Here is a 20,435-nt window from a genome sequence, read left to right as displayed (position 1 = left end):
TCTCTCTTCTTTTTCTCTTTTTTTTTTGAGACTAACTTTTCGGGGGGGGTTTTGTCCCCAAAAACCCCCCCCTTAGCTACGCCCCTGGTTCCATGAAACTTATGTTTTCATTCCACATCTTTCAAACTTGTCACTTAAAAAATCGATAAAAACGCTTTCCCAAAATTAAAAACAAATTTCCTTTTATTTTCGTATACTAAACTAGCTGTTTTACCCATCAGGGTTAGCCACTATAGGAATAATTTATTTGTCGCCTGAAACTGTGCCTTTAAGATTCAACTTCGAAATTTTTCCAAGATCAGGCATAACGCACCTCTTTCTGACTTTTAAACAGTGATGTTCTCATCAACTTTTCTGAGGGTATACTCCCAGTAATCAGTTATGCATAATATGTGCATGGAGATCATATACTACATAACATGTCATTTATATGAAAAATTTTGAAGCTTGAGGGTATACGCTATATGTCTAAAAAATGTTTGAGAGTATACGCCATGTATGGAGTATACCCAATGGGAACACCACTGCTTTTAAACACTTCAATTTCGAAAAAATTCTGGAAGAAGCAACTGACCCCTATCACCAAAGATAGTTTAAAAGTGACTTCAATGTTGAAAAACTTATGGAATGCACTTCAAATTCCCTTTCCTGCATCATTACCAAATATTGCCTAAAATTACGATTTTTGAAGTAAATTTCAAATATTCTACTATTAATACTACCCACTCTCCCAGTATCTATGGCAGTTGAAAGCACATTTTTAACATTAACAAGGACCAATTTAAGTCCATAATTACCATGGTCTATAATGAAGTCTATTTAATGATCAATTTAACGACAAATAGTTAATGGGACAGTCTCTTTGAGATAAGAACCTGGGCTCTCTCTCAAACAAAACCATACGCTACTGCAAACTATTAAAAAAAGATGAGGGTTCCATGAAAAAATGAGCGTTTAAAAGGGTTACACTGATCAAAGAAATTAAGAAACGCTGGTATAGACGAACAGGTGAACGCCGTTGACAGAAACATTTTTAAAGTTTACAGACAATTGTTATATTTGAAACAAATTTATGTATCACTAGTTACTACACTTTTATGATAAGCAACAAATGTTGGTTGCAAATTTCGAGTTTTCCTCCAATTAATAATAACATGCTGGACTCATTGCGGAACTCTACTCACTTTCAACTTGATATTCTTGGAGTGGCCCACAATATAAGACTTGGGAGAAGTACAGTGGTTTTTTGCAGAAAATTTTAAAGATATTATTTGAGTTTGCAAACAGTTCTAATGCTATCTTGCTCTGCTTGAGGTGGTGTGCTCTTAAGGTTGTGTTCTTAATTTTCAATGAAATTCATCGGCTTTAAAGAGCGAAACATGCAACTAAAAACAAGTAATTTCATTCGTTAATGGAGTTTTTTACCAAAACAGCAAACAATATCAAGATATCCTAATCATTACATTACGCAAACAAATACAACTTAATTTAATAGTAGCAAATTAAAACACCATAATTGAAATTACATTGGACAAGAGCTATTCTCACCTACCAGTCACAGCCTGTAGTGTAGCATATAAAACAAAAAAAGTCAGCAACAGCGTATGTAGATTTTAAAGTATACTAGCATACTCTTTTGCTGCTCATTTTGTAATTGATATTTCCATAATAAGGTTTGTTTGATGCAGTAATCTTCTGTTGTGTTACTTGACATTCAAAAAAAAAAAGATGTTGTCTTCTCAATTAAATAAGAGCTTATTTTTAGTGATGGCATAACTATGCATTTATTTTCGTTACCGGCTTTTAAGAAAGGCTACGTTGTCAACATTACATTGCAGAAATTTTGACAATTTTCTCTTTTTGGAGCTGCGTAAATACTAATAAATGAGCGCATACACTGAGTTTTTCCGCTCAAAAGTTCCATCATTTCTTTCTAAACAAATATTAGCAACAAAATCTTCTTGATTCGAAAATAATAATAAACAATCGCAGCAAAAACCATCACAAACTTCACTACTTTCGAACTCGAACGTGTGAAAAGTTGATAAATAAGAGGGAAAATTTTCAGCCAATGAACATCATCCTTCGCGAATGTCCCAAACACGTGACCTATCTGCCCAGCTAAATTTCTTGGGCTGTTTGCGCTCTGTCCCGAGTGACTCGGGCCACTACTCTGGACAGCACCTGGGACATTCGGGCTCTTCGAGCTGCTACTCTGAACGCTTTGGGACATGACCCGAGTGTCACGAGTGCCTCGTGCCGTTACTCTGAACGCAGATCACATTGTGCAGAGCACAAATTGAGCAATATTTATCAAAAACTTTATCTAACCTGGGAATTAACGAGTTCCACTTCTTTAGTTTTTCTTCATCTGCTGGAGCTTTAAAAAGCGAAACTTTTTCTTTGCATGTTTTGTATCCACTTTTGCACCCTGGTACGAAACAAGATGAAGCTTTACTTCTTCTAATATTAAACTTTGATGCCTCCATTAAAAGCCTTAAACGCTGTTTCATGAAATATTCACGAAATAAAGGTAAAAAAGAGAAACGCGGAACTAAATTGTAACAAAATCCCGCGTCTACTAATGTAAACACCGCGAAATTGAACGTACACCTCGACCGCACTGCCCTCTAGCGGTTTTCATACATTTTGTCTTCAAGAATCGAAGGGGAAAAAGCGCCGATCGGCACACTATTCTTTCTAGGCACTATACTTTAATCAACGTCAGGTTAGAAGTGAAAGTCATCAACAGCAACAGAAAGCTTAAAAATCTACTGCCGTATTGAATAGCTTTAAAGACTAGTATCATTTTGATAATACAATGGTTTCTTTAAAGGAATATTAAATAAAAACTAATAAGAGTTCGATAGATAAAAAAAAAAAAAACATATCTGCAACAAACGAAAGGACAAATTTTCGGAAAATTTTGTCAGCAATTTGGCAACATCATTTGTAAATTTGTTTATAGTCCTTTTAATCTGCGTTTCCTGAATTACGGAAAGAAATAAAATTATTAGTCATGTTCTTCTAGTCAAATCGTACGTATTAACTAAAAGGTACTGTTGTTCTCACTCACTTCTTTTTATCGGATAAGCTCAGTGGAGTTCTTTAATTGAACGTAAAATGTTAATTCTTTTCACTGAAATGATTCACGTATTTCCGATAAAATTGTTGACATATCGTTCATTAAGTTGATCCCAAAAAGCTGATCTTTTATGTTTGTGAATGGAATCAAGTACTGATAAATTGCTATCGTTCAAACAACTAATAGGCTGTTTAAAAAAAAGTTATATTTTTAATATTTGTATACTCACTGACGCGATTGCTAACTTAAAACTTTTTGTAGAGAGCTATATTTAGCTTTAATTGTGGAAACACATAATAACCAAGTGATATAATTCACTAAATATTGGTTTAATCATTTCAATTATATTGTTGTTTTACAATGATTTTAGTTTGATGTTATACAGGGCAAGCAGCGTATATAGTCATTTTGATACTTCCCCAGTTTTTAGGCTAATGAAACAGTATCAGATTTAAGACAAATCTTTAAAATGTCACCCTTTTTTGTTGCCAATTTAATATCAAGTTTCAAGGAAAAATGATAGAATTGGGGTAAATTTGTGGCCCAAGACAAGTGCCCCTGGCTTTCTCCCTCCGCTCCCCTAAATCCAGCACTGTATTCAAATTGTTAATTTTTTTAACCATTGTAGCCATAATATGTTGCCAACTGCTCCGCATCATGCAGAGTTGCTCCACAAAAATAACAAAACTCTGCAGCTCCATAAAAAAGTTATCTTGCTCTGCATTTCCAGGCCAAGCATTTTCAAGCATGACACAGTGTTAAAAGCTGTTATTTTTATTTGAATTTTATGCCAAATACCAAGCTGCTCGCAAAATTTCAAAATGCTCCTCAAAATCATCACAGATGCTCCTCAAACTATTTTCCCAAAGTTAGCAACCCTGATTGCATATTAACAATTTAGAACTCAACGTGAGGTAATCCTAAGTAATAATAATCAATTAATTTCAAAAGCAAAATAGAGCTGATGTATCATTTATGGAGTTATCACATAAAAATATTACTTTTCCATGATAGGTGCATCACTTAACACATTTTTAACCTTGGTTATTATTTTTCATTTTAGTTATTGCTGCTATGCTTGGTCAAAGTTCTGCAAAAACTTTGCTTGGTGTTATTATACACTATTTTTTAAGGACTTAAAAAGAAAACAAGCCTTTAAAGAAGATCCAAAAATTGAAAAGGAAACTAGTTTGCTAAGATTTAAAAAAAAAAACATTAAAATGTAAAACAGTCGACCAAATACATAAACAAGCTATTAAAAACATGAAAAGTTGCGTTAGAATATTCTAACAGCTAAATAAAGCAATGTTAAAATACAAAATAGTGTCCACTAAATTAATAAGTATTTAAAGTTCCATAAAAATGCATAACTAGAAAAAGAGGAGAAAACATGGCAGCTAGATAGAATAAAAATTTTTATAATTATTACAAATTAAAGGATGTCATGGGGAACACACTAAGTCACAAAAAGTAAATTTTACAGGGTAAGTAAAAAAACTGCAGGCCAAGTATTATGGTTTACAATCAAGTGCTCCCTTCCTTCGCTCGAAATTAAATAATTTTACTCATTGGCGAACTATTTATTCCATGCCATTGGCTTGTGTGTTTATTGTTTTTTCCGGGGGAAAAAACTGAAAAATTTGAAATTTGTGACTTTCTGTCTTTTCCTTTGTCAGCTCCTCAGTGGTACAAAATCAAAACAATAAATGGCCTATAATGTGTTGTATCTAAATTCTGTTTTTATCTAATTATGAGCATGCTAAAGTAAAATTAAGCACATTTCTGAATGTTATCGGAATTTTGCTGAATCAAATAACATTTTTTATTTCAAAATTATATATTAAATTATAATATTATTGAAAAATGCTCTTAAACTTATAAGTCTTTTGAAAATATTTTTTATTTTCCTAAGGTGTATATAAACAGTATTTTCATTATATTTTTATTTACATAACTGGTTCTTCTGCAGTTACTATTCTGGAAATTAAATGGCTTTATTGAAATGTTATAGGTTATTTAAGGCACAGAATTAACAACTTTAATATCTAAATAAGTAATCTGATTTTTTTCAAACTGATACTTATCATCATTAATTATAATCTTTTTAATAATCTGAAAAAGACATTCTATGTATACCAAATTAAGTAAATGATGATTTACCAAAAATCTATTGTTCTTATTGGCAGAGCATTTGGAAACAACAAAAAAATTTAAACTAGCTACAAAAGATAAAATTTGTTGAACATTTAGTAGAATATGCACTGATCAAAGTTGTACAGAATTAATTTACATTTGTTTTTCTTTCTTTTATAATGTGGCTCCATTAGAAGCTTTACTTATTCCAGACCTAGTGCAATCTCTCAATATAGCATCTATTCTTTCATGAGTCGCCACTATGGGCAGATGCCATTATCACAAGAATTTCAACATCTTGTTTCCCCACCAGATGGAGCCACCTTCTCTCTATTTATGGCAAAACTGCACTAGAAATTTAATTTTGCCGTTCATACTCAAAGCTGATTGAGTTCTAGGGAACTCATTCATTCCGCAGAAAGATAGAACATGGGCGCTATTAATTTCTTGCCTCTTAAAAATCTCGACTGGAGCCAGGTTTGAACCTGTATAAGAAGCTAAAATGTCTAACCACTATACTGCTCTCTTTGATTTTTGCAACAAGGAAAAATATTTTTAAACCATGTTTATGTATTCTATCTTTCTGTAATTTATTATTTTATTTTATTTTTCAAGAAATGTAAATATAGAAGTTGATTTAGATACGCTGCAATCCTAGCTGAGATACTAATCGCTTTGCTTACTATTAAATTTTCATTTATAAACATTGTAAATTAATTTACTCCTTGTCATTAACAACCCTATAACTATATTACTATACACAAACTTTAAACTCTGAACAGTGGTGACACAAGTCAAGTGAAAGAAAGCACTGAGCAAGCAGTGAAGCTTTGGAGTCCTAAAGCTTAAGTTAGAAATGGAAGTTGCAAGAAAATAACTATCGACATAAAATGAAACCAAAGAAAAGATTTATAGTGTTTTATATTAAATATTTTGTAGTTTGTTTTTTGTATTAAAGAATTTTTTGGGAATTTTTACCTTGTTTTAAAATTATCAATCAGTTTTTTAGTGTCAGTGTGGTGTAAAATTTTCTGCTTTTATACATGCAAAATGATCAATTTATTGAGAGTTTCATTTCTCATTTTATTTTGTGAATACATTTCATGTTTTCTCTTATTTAATTGTGTTGCATTTATTTCACAATATTTAAATGCACTTTTAAAAAAAGTAATGCCCAAGTATGAAATATTTTTGATTATTCTAAAGAGTACTGTAGGACATCAAAAATCTAATCTAATTTGGACCATAGGTATCTCAGATTTATGACAAATAATCGAGAAATTTGGAATAATAAACAATAAAAATTTGTTTTACCTTTTGTGTTATTTTTCTATCTTTGAAAGTGCTTTTTTTTTTTTTACAATGTGTTAATTTTATACTTTATATTCCAGTGTTACAAAAGAATCTACGAAACAAACGAAACCGTTTGATTTAACATTTGATGCTGTTCAGAAATTTTGATTGCTTTTAAGTAAACATTGTATGCTGTTGGCATTGTTCTTAAAGTGCATAATTTAGCTAAGAAAGATTAAATGGCAGAAGCTTCATCATGGTAATTTTTAAATCTTGATTATTATGTATCTTGATTAAGTTTCACATGTTTTTTTTATTCCCATGGTAACCCCCCCAAACAGTTTTTACTATAGATGCACCAAATACCATATACAGAATATTTGGTTAATATTCCGACAGAATATTTGGCCAAATACTGAATATAAACCTTTTCAACTTTAGTGGATAGCATTTTTACTTCATGCCAATTTAGAGCAGAAAATGTTTTTTAATTTTGTGTCTTTAGTGACATAAATGCATTTGTATTTCTTAAATTTATTTACACTAAGCATAATTATTAATTTAAAATGAATAAATTTAAAATAAAATATATTATTCTCAAAGCAAAAGTATAGAACTCACATTTTTTTAATAACATTATAAAGTAAACCTATGTTCCAATATTCAGTTTTCTAGCCCTATTAGTTTTGCTTGTGCATTGATTGTCAGTCAGGACAAACTACTTTAGATAGCTAAATCTATAACAAATGATCGACAATGATACCAAACACATTATATCCTCATGATTCTCGTTTAAATATTTCTATTGGCTAAGGTGAGTTCCAAGTGGTAACAGAAGGGACATAAGAAACAGATTTTCCTTTGAAAAAATACATAAAACTTTCTCTATTTTCATTTCATTCCATTTTAAATCAACAAATTTTCAAAAAAAGTAGTTGCATCACCATTTTTCATTTTGATGAAAATTTACATGTGCATTCCTTTTATTTCCCAGACCTCAAAAAAATATTTTTTATTTAAAAAAAATTACCCTTAGATATATAGACTTTTTGTTGTCGGCAACAGCAAATACGGGCATTTTGATGCTTTGTTTTATGAACTATAACTTTTTTTCTATCAAAGCATTTGAGCTCAAACATAGCTCATTGGAAAGCTAAGAAAGAGATCTTTTCATATATTGATATCAATAAATTTCAGATTAAAAAAAAAAAACTATTTTTTTACCACTTTTGAAAATTAAAAAACCCATGAAGGGTTTAAAATAACAAGCCCTATTTTTCATCATATATTCCTATGCATGGTTACTTTTTTTTTATTTGTGGTATTTTAAGTACTTTTATGTCTGTTGATCGGGATGTAGCTGTGAAAAGACAGAGTTTGGAGTAATGGCAATGCTGCTTTATATCTTGCTACTGTGTTATCATCACAGGAAACGTAGAAAAATGTCATACCATTAATATGTTTGGTGCAATAATCATATACATCTAATAGATTTAAGATTTGATTATTAATTGGGCGCTGTAAACTAGCCTTTCGAACTAGCCTCTTTACTGTTCCACCAATCCCATCGCGAGGGCCTTTCAAATAGGACGTAGCAAAAAAATGCCACTCTGCTTTTATACCAAAGTCCTCTTTATGGTAGCTGAGGTTAATGAAGTTTTCTGTTTTTATATTGTGCAGCAGACCCATCTGAAAAGTAGGTTAATTTTGAAACTGAAGGGTGGTCTGCCTTAATTTTTTCAAATAGGATCTTTTGAAAAGCATAGAATGCGGTAATGTTGTGATTCAGGTAATCATTTACAAAGCAAAAACTTTCAGCTTATACAACAAAAGGATGAAGTGTGCATTAAACACCTGACCAGCGATAGATCTGGACCTCGTCTTGGACAACACAAGAAAAATTTTCTGAGAAGTCTCCAAGTACCAAAATTTCTCCCTTATCCAAGGGTGCCTATATGGGAGGGGGGCAAGTGGGGGCTCAAGCCTCCCTTACAAATTAGAACTTCCTTGATTTTAATACTTTTTTCTTTGCAAAAATATTTATTCTCCTGCCATTAATGAATAAGTTATCAAAAATGTTAAATTTTATAAACTGTAATGTGTACTGAAAAAAACTCTGCTTGCTTACTGGCAATGAAATGGTGGCTATTCAGATGTTCCAAGTTTTTCACAACACTTAACCAAAAATTCTTGCAAGGGGAGCACACATTTCATTAACAAGAAGTTCTGTCTAGAACTAAATAAGCCTACTTTCCCATATACCAATATCGACTTTCTAGTATCTGATCAGTATTCTCAAAATTAGCAAAAATCTTAAATTATTTCATACATATTTTTTAAATATTTTAAGCTGATTTCGAGAAATAAAGTATGCTTCGCTCATCTGAAGAATTAGATACGAAAAAAATAAATAAAAAGACAAATAAAATATCAGCCCTTTTTAAAAAAAGGAGCTAAATACATTTTTTCCATCAAAAACACAATCTTCAACCGCTTTCAAAAAGGAAAAAAAAAAAAAGAATTCAAATTAAAAGCTCATTAAAATAAATACATCATATCAAAAAGAAAAAAAAATCGTTTGTTTTTCTTCTGTTGCCAAAAATTTTTTTTAGAATGAATTAATGTACTTTCAAAAATAAATTAAAACAATAAAATGTCAACTTAAAGAAATAATGGTCATTGTCGAAAAAAAATCGTCTGCGCATATCTTTATGTAGAAACATAAAGGACTCCTAATTTCTCTGCCAAAAACTGAATACATAAATTAAAACTTTAGTAGTGTTCACTCTAGAGGAAAAAAGGGCAGGGTGCTGGTCTTTGAAAAGGGAACTGTAATCATAAAAAAGGCGCTATTTCAACGCGGTTGCACTCCCCCCCCCTCTACCCAAGAGCAATGATGCACCCACTCAAAAAGTACTCAGCGCCCCCTCCCCCCCCCAAAAAAAAATGAGAAATAACAATTTAAAACACCTTGCAAATATTCAAACAGTGTAGTCTGCACCATAAGCTCCCCCCTCCCCCTCTTCGATAGCCACCACTGACTTTAGAATTAAATATAGTGATATTATCCAGTGTCATTTGTCCTTAGAAAAAGGTTCCCTTGACTAACTAAGCACATTTTCTCCCACTCCTAAGGAGCATTTAGCTAATGCTGAAATTGGACTTTTGGGTGTTTTTCAACATTATTTTGGGTTATAAATGTGACTACTTATTCTGTAAGAGTAAAAACTCTAGGTATTTTAAAATCCTTTGAATTGCAATGTAAGAACAGTATTTAATTACTGATTCCCCCTTCCTAGATTTAAAAAAAAAAAATCCTAGTAATCAACATTTACACAATGAAATATTTTGGTAGACATCAAGATCATGATGAATGTAAATTAAACTTTTTTAAAAAATATTGCATTTCAAGCCAAACGTTAAATTAAAATACCATGAGATCATTTGTTTAAATTTAATATTTTTTTTGCAAAAGATCGGTGATAACCAATGAGGAAATAATTACTAAAATCCTATTTGCAAAAATTAATAGACAAGACTAAAAACAAAAACAATAAATTTTTTAGTATTTAAAATGAAAACCAATATATGCTAATTAAAGTCGCACATGTTAAAATATACATTCCAATTGTTAAAAAAACAAATACGTACAAGATGCAACGGATTGAAATCTCAAACACTGGAAGTAATTTATTGTGAAGCATCCCAAAAATAGTGTTATGATTTATTGAAATAAAACATAAAATCAGCTAAGCTTGGGTTGTATATGTCAAAACAATTTCTGACTGTCAAATATATTACAATATTTACAAGATGCAAAAGGATTGACATCTCAAGCGCGGTGGACGATTTTCTGCGATGCACGTGTTAAGCATATTGACACATGTGAAGAAAATTGAAAATTGTGTTGATGAAATGTTAAAAAAACAAAAACAAAATGCATAATTCAATGAATGCCTAAGGAATTCAAGCACTAGATAATCTTTCAGAACTTTTTCAATCATTTAAAAATGAACTTTTTTCCTAATTCTTTTTCAAGTTTTATCAAGAGCATACCAACCCTGCTTCTGTTCTATTTTGCTGAAGAAAAAAAGTCTGAAACATCACTAATCTTCATATTTAATCTGCTAGCATCTATATTCTTTTCCTCCAACTCTTTAAATTTCCTTTAGCAGAAGGCACGTGTTGTTTGCGTTCTCACTCAGACTTTTTCCAAGTACCCCTTCTATTTTTCCTGGAACAGACACCCCCCTGATCCTACAGCAGAAAATACTACAGTGGAAGACCATTATAACACACACCTTGAGACCAGAGCTTTTGCGTTATACAGGTTTTGGTGTTATATAGGTCATTTCACAAATTTTTAAACTAATATTCAGAATATATCTATATATTAGCACTTCAGAATGGGTTTTATCTGCAATGAGTAATAAAGCATTAATTACAGAATTAGTCATTCACAAATAAATATGTTTCACAATCGAAAGAAAGTGAATTATCTTGTACTTCTGGTAGCTTCATGGTTTGCATAACAGCTGAATTTTCAAGAACCATCTGGTATTTTCTTTTGACTGTGAATAATAATTTTCATTTAAAAGCTTTGAATTATGATGGAAAGATGAAAAACTGTTTTAAAATTTAATTTGCCTTTTTATGTTTGCAAAGTAAGACAGAGGGATTTTTTAAACTTCAAAACCTATTGTTTACTTCTGAAAAGGTGTGCGGTTTATAGAGAATTGCGTTATATAGGTCGGCGTTATAAAGGTATTCTACTGTATGAAGTATTTACTCTCATTGTTGATTCTCAGAAGATCAAAGGTGGGGCTTGAATGAAACAAATCTCTCCCTCCCCCCCCCCCTTCACAGATCGTAGACAATGACTGGAACCCTTCCCACACCCTTTTAAGCCCCCCTGGGAAGAAGGTAGAACTTGCTTTTGTGCCCAACTGATAAGCCTGTCTGAATTCTGAGAATCTCATTTACTCTCTTTGCCTAGGTGTTTGCTTCTCCTTTTATTTATGGGACCGTTTTCCTGATGAAATTCCTGGGGCAATACTTAGAGGTTTTTGTGACCGATCGCTGGGCAAATAAAATTGCTCATGGGGTCCGATCAGATGCTCGCAATGTCTTTTTTAAAACACAGGGAGCAATTCCTTACTTTTGAAAAGGGCAGGGCGTATTTTGTGCACTAAATGAAGGGCAGGGCGCATTCTGCCGATATGAAAAAGGGCAGGGCGCTGCGCCCTTCAAAAATGGTCTAGCGGGAACACTAACTTTAGTTTGAAAATAAAATCAAAACATATTAAAAACAATTATTTCACAGTAAAAACCATGGCTGCGGAGTCAGAGTCCATCTGATTTTGGGACAAAAGAGTTAGATTCGAGAGCCAAAAGTTTTAAATTCAAAGATTTGGAGTTGGAATCGGTCATTTCCCCAAAAAGTCTGCAAGTCTGCCAATATTTGCAGAGTCAGAGTCAGACTTATTGGGAGGGGCCATGACCCCTCCCAAAACCTTGTGATTGTAGGAATTTTTTTAAGGGGAAAAAAAAGAAATATATATTATGAGAAGATAACAAAATTTAACACATGTATTTTACTGAAAAAGAAGTATAGGTTTTAATTTCGAGATAAATTATATCCCTGTCCTCAAAACAAAACTTTTATTTCCAAAATTTTTCTCCATCTTTTACATCATTTCTTGATTCCAACTACAGACACTTGGACGATCTCTAAATGCTGCGGTTCTCAGAGCATACCTATTGTTCACAAGATTAAAGAGAGCCTAAATTTTATTTCTTATGGCTTTAATTTCGAAACTAGGAGGAGAACCCCCTTTTCCCATGCCCTTTCGCAAATGATTTGATATGTAGCAAAAAATTGCATTTTAAGTCTTTTATTTGGAAAAAATGTCAACGGAAACTAGCTTATGCAGTCCTTATCACTTAACTTGCTTAAAAGCAACTTAAATGAATTTTTTTGGGACTTCAATTACAAACGAGTTTTGATAAGACACCCTCCCTCCCTAGTTTATATCGTGATGATAGCTTTAAAAGGAGGTTTATTAGAGGAGCTCACGAATCTTACATTCCTTTCTAAAATATGTATAAATGTAGTTAAAAATCGAATTTTTAGAGCCTCAAAGGCAAAATATTTCCAGGGAGGAAGGATTCGAAGCACCTTCACACTTAATTTAATGTATGCAAACATTACCTAAAGGTGCATTTTTAGGCTGGACAGCTGAAGAGCTAGAAGAGCACGACTCCTCTTCTAACTTCTCAAAATATAATGACAGAATATTTTGGTTTCTAAGCTTTATTTTCAAAAAGTATTTTGAGGCCAGCGCCCGAAACCTGACTTTTCTCCGTACATCATCAAAAATGGACAAAATGCGTTTTTAGTTTCCTAATTTTCAAAAATTACTTGTAAATTTAAATCTTGAAACATTTTTGAGGGAGATTCCTAAATCCACCCCCTCACCTAATGTCTCGATACCCCGAAAATTGAGTTTTTAAAACTTCATTTTAATAAAATTTCTGGCAGTTATCAAGGCCCAATTTCCTAATAGGCAGAGTAGGCAGCTGCCTAGGGCGGAAAACTTTTCAGGGGCGGCAAATTTGCTATTATAAAATACATTTTTTGAATTAAATTGTTATTCTTGAAAGTAAAATATTAACATTCTTTCATTTTCCACAGAGGCAATTTTTTCTTGTAATTTAATAATGATTACTACCACACATCTTATGAAAGTCAAATGTTTTTCAATCATTGTATTTGCCGAATCGTCAGCAAAATTTGCCGAATAAAATTTTTTTTTGGGAGCACACTGTGATGATTTCATCAGGGTGCCTCAGAATGTGAAACGCCATCATTTCTTCATAAGTTTGACAGTTTGAATCTGGGGAATACTTTTTTAGGTTTTTTTGAGTCAAGGATATTTTGCTTCTTTTAGGCGGGGAGGAGGGGCGGCAGATTTCAAATTTTCCTAGGGGTGGCATGGAGCTAAATTTGGCCCTGGGAAGTTTGTTCAAAAAATTCGGATGGCCCCTCCCAAAACAATCGGCTGGATCCGCCACTGGTAACAGAGGGAACAGAAAATCATCAACACTATTTGATAAGTACTATAAGTTATGTAAAAGTCTGTAAATTAAAGCTCAAATTATATCAACGTATTGTATATTTTTAAAAGTATCATGATATTTTAGAATCCTCATTTTCAGGCTTTTTTATGCAATACTTTGCATTCATGTGTCAAATGGTCATGTCTAATTTTCCCAGTGTTGTAATTAAGCGGTAATCTTTTAGTGTCTGCTTATGACTTACCATATTTTATATTTAACTGTCGACGCTACACATCGTTCAGAACAAAAATACATAACTATTTTATGAGTTTTTGGGGGGACTTTTTTGCAGAAAAAGTTGGAATTATCGTCATGAGGTTAGGGGCTGTCTATGAATGATGTCACACTTTTTTTGCGACATATTCGACCTTCCCCCTCCCCTTGTCATCAGTCTTGCATAATATAGACGAACGCGCGAACGGCGTTCGCAGAAAATTTTTGTCTCTGCAGAAATTATTTTTTCAAACTGCTAACGTTGATTTTAAAAAAATTTCTTTTTTTTAAAGGGAATTTTTAAGAAAATCCCAGTTTATTTATGTTAAAGCCTTTCTCCAAAAGCTTTTAAAGCACATGTGTAAAAAAAATAATGGTTTTGAGTTTTGACAGTTTTCTTCAGTTGGTGAAAAATAAGCAAAATATATGTTATTGTAAAAAAAAAATTAAATGATTTAAACCACTTTTTTTTGTCTCTTTCATATCTGAATAGAAATTTAATTTTTTATTTAAGGGTGAGTCAGGCAAAATAATTATTTGCAGAAATTTTTCCAATTAGGATTTGTGTTCGCAGAAAGCTTTTCATTTTATCTAAGTCTGCTTGTCATGTCACACAACATATTGTTGTAAAAAAATGTTTTTATTTCATCCAAAATGTGTGATGTAACATTTCTTGTTATACCTCCCCCTCCTTACAAACTAAAAATTTCATGACTCCCTCCCCCCCTCAAAGCATGACTGCATTTGTGAACAACCCTTTAATCATGAACAAAAGAAGAAAATCTGCCCAAGATATCAACCGTAAATTTATTTTCTTAAAAATCCCCTAAAGTTCTTTAAGTTTTTGAAACTAATTATTTTAAATCAGTTGTTTTCAGTAGTGATCAATCATAATGTTCTTTTCCAGAATTCATTAATAATGGGAGATCCTCGCCATGATTATTCTCCGTCTCTCGGCCAAATGACAGATAAACCTCTGTTTGGTGTATCGAAATGGAGAGTAAGTTTTATCATATTTCCATTAAAAAATTAATATTGTGTTTAAAGGAAAAATATTTACATGTGTCTCATAATCTCTCTCCTGGGTTTTCCATTTATTGAAAGAGTAGAAAATTGCTTAACATTTGAACAAAGCAATTGCCTGTTTGGTGATATTTTAATAGTTGAAATTTTAACCCTAACTCCAGTGGATTAACCCTAAAATCCAGTATATAGCATTCATTGTTAACCACTTTTTTGTTTCTTCATTCTCCTGAAATGACAGTCTTACCAGTAAAACAGTTAAGTTACCGGATCCAGTTCAGCCTTGTCACAATAAAGCCTTTCCCTACATGTCAAACATTTCCAAAAAATATTATCAAATTATCATGCCATGGCACCAGTTTCATTGTTTATGATATCAAGAGCGTTACTTGATCATTGGCTATTTTATATATATATATATATATATATATATATATATATATATATATATATATATATATATATATATATATATATATATATATATATATATATGAGGATTAAAAGTAACAGCAATTCTTAACATTAAAAAAAACAATTATTGAAAAATTAGCCTTTCTGTTTCATAACTGCGAGTAGCCATCCTCATTCAAAATACTGAAAATTATCCAAATTGGTTGCATCACCATTGAACAATTAATTTTAAAGAGTAGAAAAATTTTGAGTTTAGTGAATTTTTTAACTTTTTTTGCAGGACCGAGTCGTAAACACATCATTTGCTGTCCTCACTGCACTTTTTGTTTTGGTAAGAGTTCTATTTGATTTTTAGATATTTCTTTGTTACTAATAAATAATTGAATAACATTCATTCATTTTTCACTTTAACTTATGAGCATTTTTAAAATCATAATTGAAGCTCTTCAAACAGTATTTTTTTATGTCACTTAAATCATCTCTGTTATATTTTCTTTGTTTATCATTCCACATTTTAGCCAATAAATGCCATCAAATCTGTTGATTTATAGCATAACTCTCACAAAAGATGGCTTTTGGCAATTATTATGATTTGTTGATTGGTAAACTAAGCTTTCATCTTTTTACCAACAAATTCAGTGCCTGCATGACAGTTAAGGCATTAATTCTATGAAAGATGATTTTTTTTCAATTTATCTAAATGTTCTTATAAATCTTGAACATGTTTCTGCTATTTTATATTGCTTTATGTTTACTAAAAGAGCTAGTACAGTAAAACCCCTCCAAACAGACAACCCTCTCATGTGGACGATTTTTAATTCTCCGATTCCAAGGCAAATAACATTAATAAACCCCTATCCTGCGGACACCCTTCTATTGCGGACAAAAAAATTGCCCCCTTAGTGTCCGCATTCGAGAGGTTTACTGTATTACACATGTAAGTGAGAAACTATTTATTGATGGTAAGAAATGTATAACATCAATAAAATGTCCCCTTCTTTCCCTTAAAACATTAAAATGCATTATCAAGAAAAAGAAGGAAAAAAAATGATTTAAAAGCTATATTTTATTCTTATTCAGCCTTTTAAACTTAAATATAAATTTAGATGCTTCGTGATTTCCCATTTTATTTTAAAGTTGGTGGAAAATACTTTTGGTTTCATTACTGAATAGTCTTTGAACAGGTCCTGATTTTTTTGATAAAAATGATTTGTCCTGATTTTTAGTTATTTTTTCTTACTAATATTCCTGATGTTTATTGAAAATCAATTTTTAGTTAAACCCAAGGGAAAAAGGGACCTAAATTCCTTAAAAAAGGAATCTTAATCAAAACTTTCAAAGGTTAAAATTAGTGATGCACAAACTAATCAGTACTGGTAATTGGCCACTTTGCCAATTTACCTATCAGCCAATGTTAGTCAATTAATCAGCTGAAACATTATTTTTATATTAAAAGTACTTTTGCTTAGAACAAGTAATAATTCTGAATGAATTTTAGCCGAATTATTGGTGACTTTTTTTAAATATTGAAATTGTATTTACTTAGAACAAAAAACTATGCTGAGTAAATGCATTACACCTAATCAATAGTTTAGAACTCAAGCTGTTGTGTCCCTATTTGATTCAAAATTTTCAAATTATGGTAGGAGTGTAAGCAACATGTTCATATTTTTTTGGGGGGGGGGGAGAAGGAGATAGAATGAAGCACTGGGAAAACTCGAAACTAAGTTGAAATTTTGTAAGAAAAAGGGCGAAAAAGAGCTATAGTACAGTATAACCTCGACGTAGCGATTGTCAAGGGACTGGATGAAGTTATTTTTAAATCGACAGGCATAGACATTTAATGCAGTCAAATCCGGATCAGTGAAATGTATCGCTGAATTAAGAAAATCGTTAAATCAGGTATCGCTTAATCAAAGTTATAGATTTAGAAAAAATTGACTTTTAGGGATGGAAATTTATGGCCCAATATAGTAACTAGATTTTATATTACCTTAAGTAATTTTTCAATTCATAGAATTTGCATGTGATCTTTTATTGTGTGCTTTACTGTTTTTATGAAACTGTACAAGTGACCATATTATGTGAAAAATGAAGGGATAAAACAGTTTAACTTGAATTTGTTTTTCAATCTCTCTTGAAGGTAACTGTCATAAGTGCATTTGTGTTTCCACAATGGCCTCCTGAGGTGTTGAATATATTTTTTGCCGTGTGCATTACATTGATGTGTGTTTCTCACATCACACTGGTAAGTTTTAGTCACATAAAATTAAAAACTAGTGTATGCCAAATTATTGGTTTTAATTAAAATTATGTTTGTTTTAACAGTATAGTAAAACCCCTTCCGACGGACACCTCTCAAATGGGACACCCCTCTTACACGGACAGTTTTTAATTCCCCTGCAGTAAGCCAATGAGCCTAATCTATTAGAAACCTCAATACTAAGGACACCCTCAAATACGGACACTGTTTTGGAAGCCACTTATATGGATCTTACCTTTTTTGAGGACGACTAAATTCCGGAGAAGAAAACAAAACAAATTTCAAGAACAAATAAAATAATTATAAACATTGGAAAATTTGTTATTTATAAAGTTGATGAAGCACACTTGTTTTGTAGAGTTCGGCAGGATCTCCTTTCTTAATAAAGAGAAATTTTATTAAAAAGGTTTAGCAATTTTTTGGAGCACCATAAATAGCATGAAATTGAAACCTTTTGTCATCTGGAAAACAACCAGACTCCAGTGATTTAAAACATTTACCAGTTGACTGGCATTCAAATTAAAGAACCTGGAGGGATGACAACCAGTGAACCAGTATTATGTCAGATCGGCTTTCGATTTTGGATAAAATGTTTGCTTGAGAAAGAGGCATATTGTTATTGATAGATCAATGTGAAGACCATCTTGTTAGCAAACTCAACGTCGAAATGTCAATTTCTGAACGAGAAAATTTAATGCCAGAAAAATGTCCTAGATTTAACGTATTTACTCAACAAGATGCAAAAACGCTACAACTAGTATCAAAATGCTAAAAACTGTTGATGTTTTGGATGCAATCAGCTGTGTAAAGTACGTTTGCAGGGGGATTAAAACTGTCAAAAATGGATATGTCAGAGTGGAAAATTTTGTGTCAATGATGAATCCAAAAGTTTGCAGTTGTTAGTGCACCTGTTAAGGTTTAGAAACGCAACTTGATGCAATGTAACCTGCTAAAATAGCATTGATTATTACTATATACGGGGTGTCCTGTCCACTCTAATTGTGGACCAATAGCTACTTTCAAAACTGTTTGAGATAAGAATATAGTTCCGATTGGAAAAAAATTTTGAAATTGTGTAGAGAATCTAAATTCATGACATTTTTGTCAAAAAATCAGATTTTGAAAAAAATTACAAAATTTTACTTTTTATACAGCTCAACAGTCCTAGCAATTATATTTAGTAAAATATTCCTGAAACGCTAACATTTAACACTAAAAAAAAAAAATCACTCTTCTACGAACAAAATTGACTGAGCCAAAATTCATTGAGCTATGAAGTTTTGAAAAATTTTTGAAGATTTTATGACTACAGCTGGAGAGCTCTTAAAGGGATGATGTATGGAAATTGATAAAGTGTGTTAATAGGTTTCTTTTCATCAGGAGGCATTATTAATGGTTGAAAAAGCTTTGCAAGTATAATTTTACAAGCTCAAAGGTCTGTTTTTTGATCAGAATAGTTTTTTTTACTGCCATTTTGTTTCAAGAATATCTGATTTCCACATGAGAATTGGATTGGAAAAAAAGATTTTGTATCATAATTATTTATGTAAAAGGATTTCAAATTACAGTGTATTACTAAAAAAGACATTTAGAAGAAAAGCAAATACGTTCAAATTTTAATTACTTAGAACTTCTGTTACGCTATTTCAGTCGTCAGACGATAATTTTGTAATGCTATTTTTTTTCTTTCCAACACATTTCATTTATTAGGCTTTTGAAAAAGTTTCCGGCCAAGAAGAAGAAAAAAAGTTGCGCAGACTATATTCAGAGGTGGCCACCTGGGCGTTTTGAGGGGTATTTTTCTCCTTTTTTTTGGGGGGGGGGGCTCTTGATTGGGGATTGGGTCTTTACTCTCTTGGAGAGGGGGGCACCCCTGCTATATTAGCGGTGGCATGAATCTTTCGTAACAACATAAATTCTTTTTCTAAAACAATGCTTAACTTTAGATGCTCTTAAATTAAAATATTCCTGTTAGTCTTATTTATTCTTTTAGAAAAACTTAATTTAATAGTTTGCCATGTTTCATAAATTCATCTATAGGTGAGAATTTCTTCCCCATTTCCATTCCAACTGTACAAACAAGAAACCCAACAAGTAGTGTGCTGTAGAAATTCGTAGTTGCAAAAAATATAATTTGAATTCAAGATGTTACAATTAAAATTAACTATATATTTTTTTGTTTTATGTTTGCTGATGATATTGCGTTTCAAAACATAAAAGATACGATTCCAGAACTGTCAGTAATTAATTTATTTTACCATTTAATTTGATGCCTGCTTTTATTTTGGGAAAAAGTTGCGATTTTGAGTTGATTAAAAGTCTATAAAACAGTTCAAACGTCTCACTTTAGGTATGGAATAACTCGATGACACAGTAAACATGAGATAATCATTCAAATAGCTAATAAGAAAAAAATAATCCCCTGACATTGTTTTTTTTTTTTTGATAAAAAAAATGAATATAATTGCTTAATACATACTATTTCATTTGAATACTTAATGATATTCGAGGATGGAAGTTAGAGAATGTAAAACGATGAACCACTTTGATAAAATAAATAAATGAATAAAAAATAAAATTTAAAAAAAAAAGCCTTTCTAATGATAATTAGACTTTTTAGATTATAAATAGCACTTGCAAAATCATTTCAAACATTAAAAATGCCTCCTGATAACAAGAGCCAAAATAAATTTAAATCTATTAACGCACTTTGTCAATTCGCATACATCCCTTTAAGAGCTATCTCGCTGATGTCATAAAATCTTCAAAAATCGTGATTTTTCAAAACTTTATAGCTGGGTCAATTTTGGTTGTAGAAGAGGGATTTTTTTTTTAGTTTTAAATGTTAGTGTGTCAGGAATATTTTACTAAATATAACTGCTAAGACTGAGG

This window comes from Uloborus diversus, chromosome 1 (genome assembly GCF_026930045.1).
Source record: "Uloborus diversus isolate 005 chromosome 1, Udiv.v.3.1, whole genome shotgun sequence".
Classification (NCBI taxonomy): Eukaryota; Metazoa; Arthropoda; class Arachnida; order Araneae; family Uloboridae; genus Uloborus; species Uloborus diversus.
The sequence above is the reverse complement of the archived record's forward strand: the minus strand, read 5'-3'. Positions refer to the sequence as shown.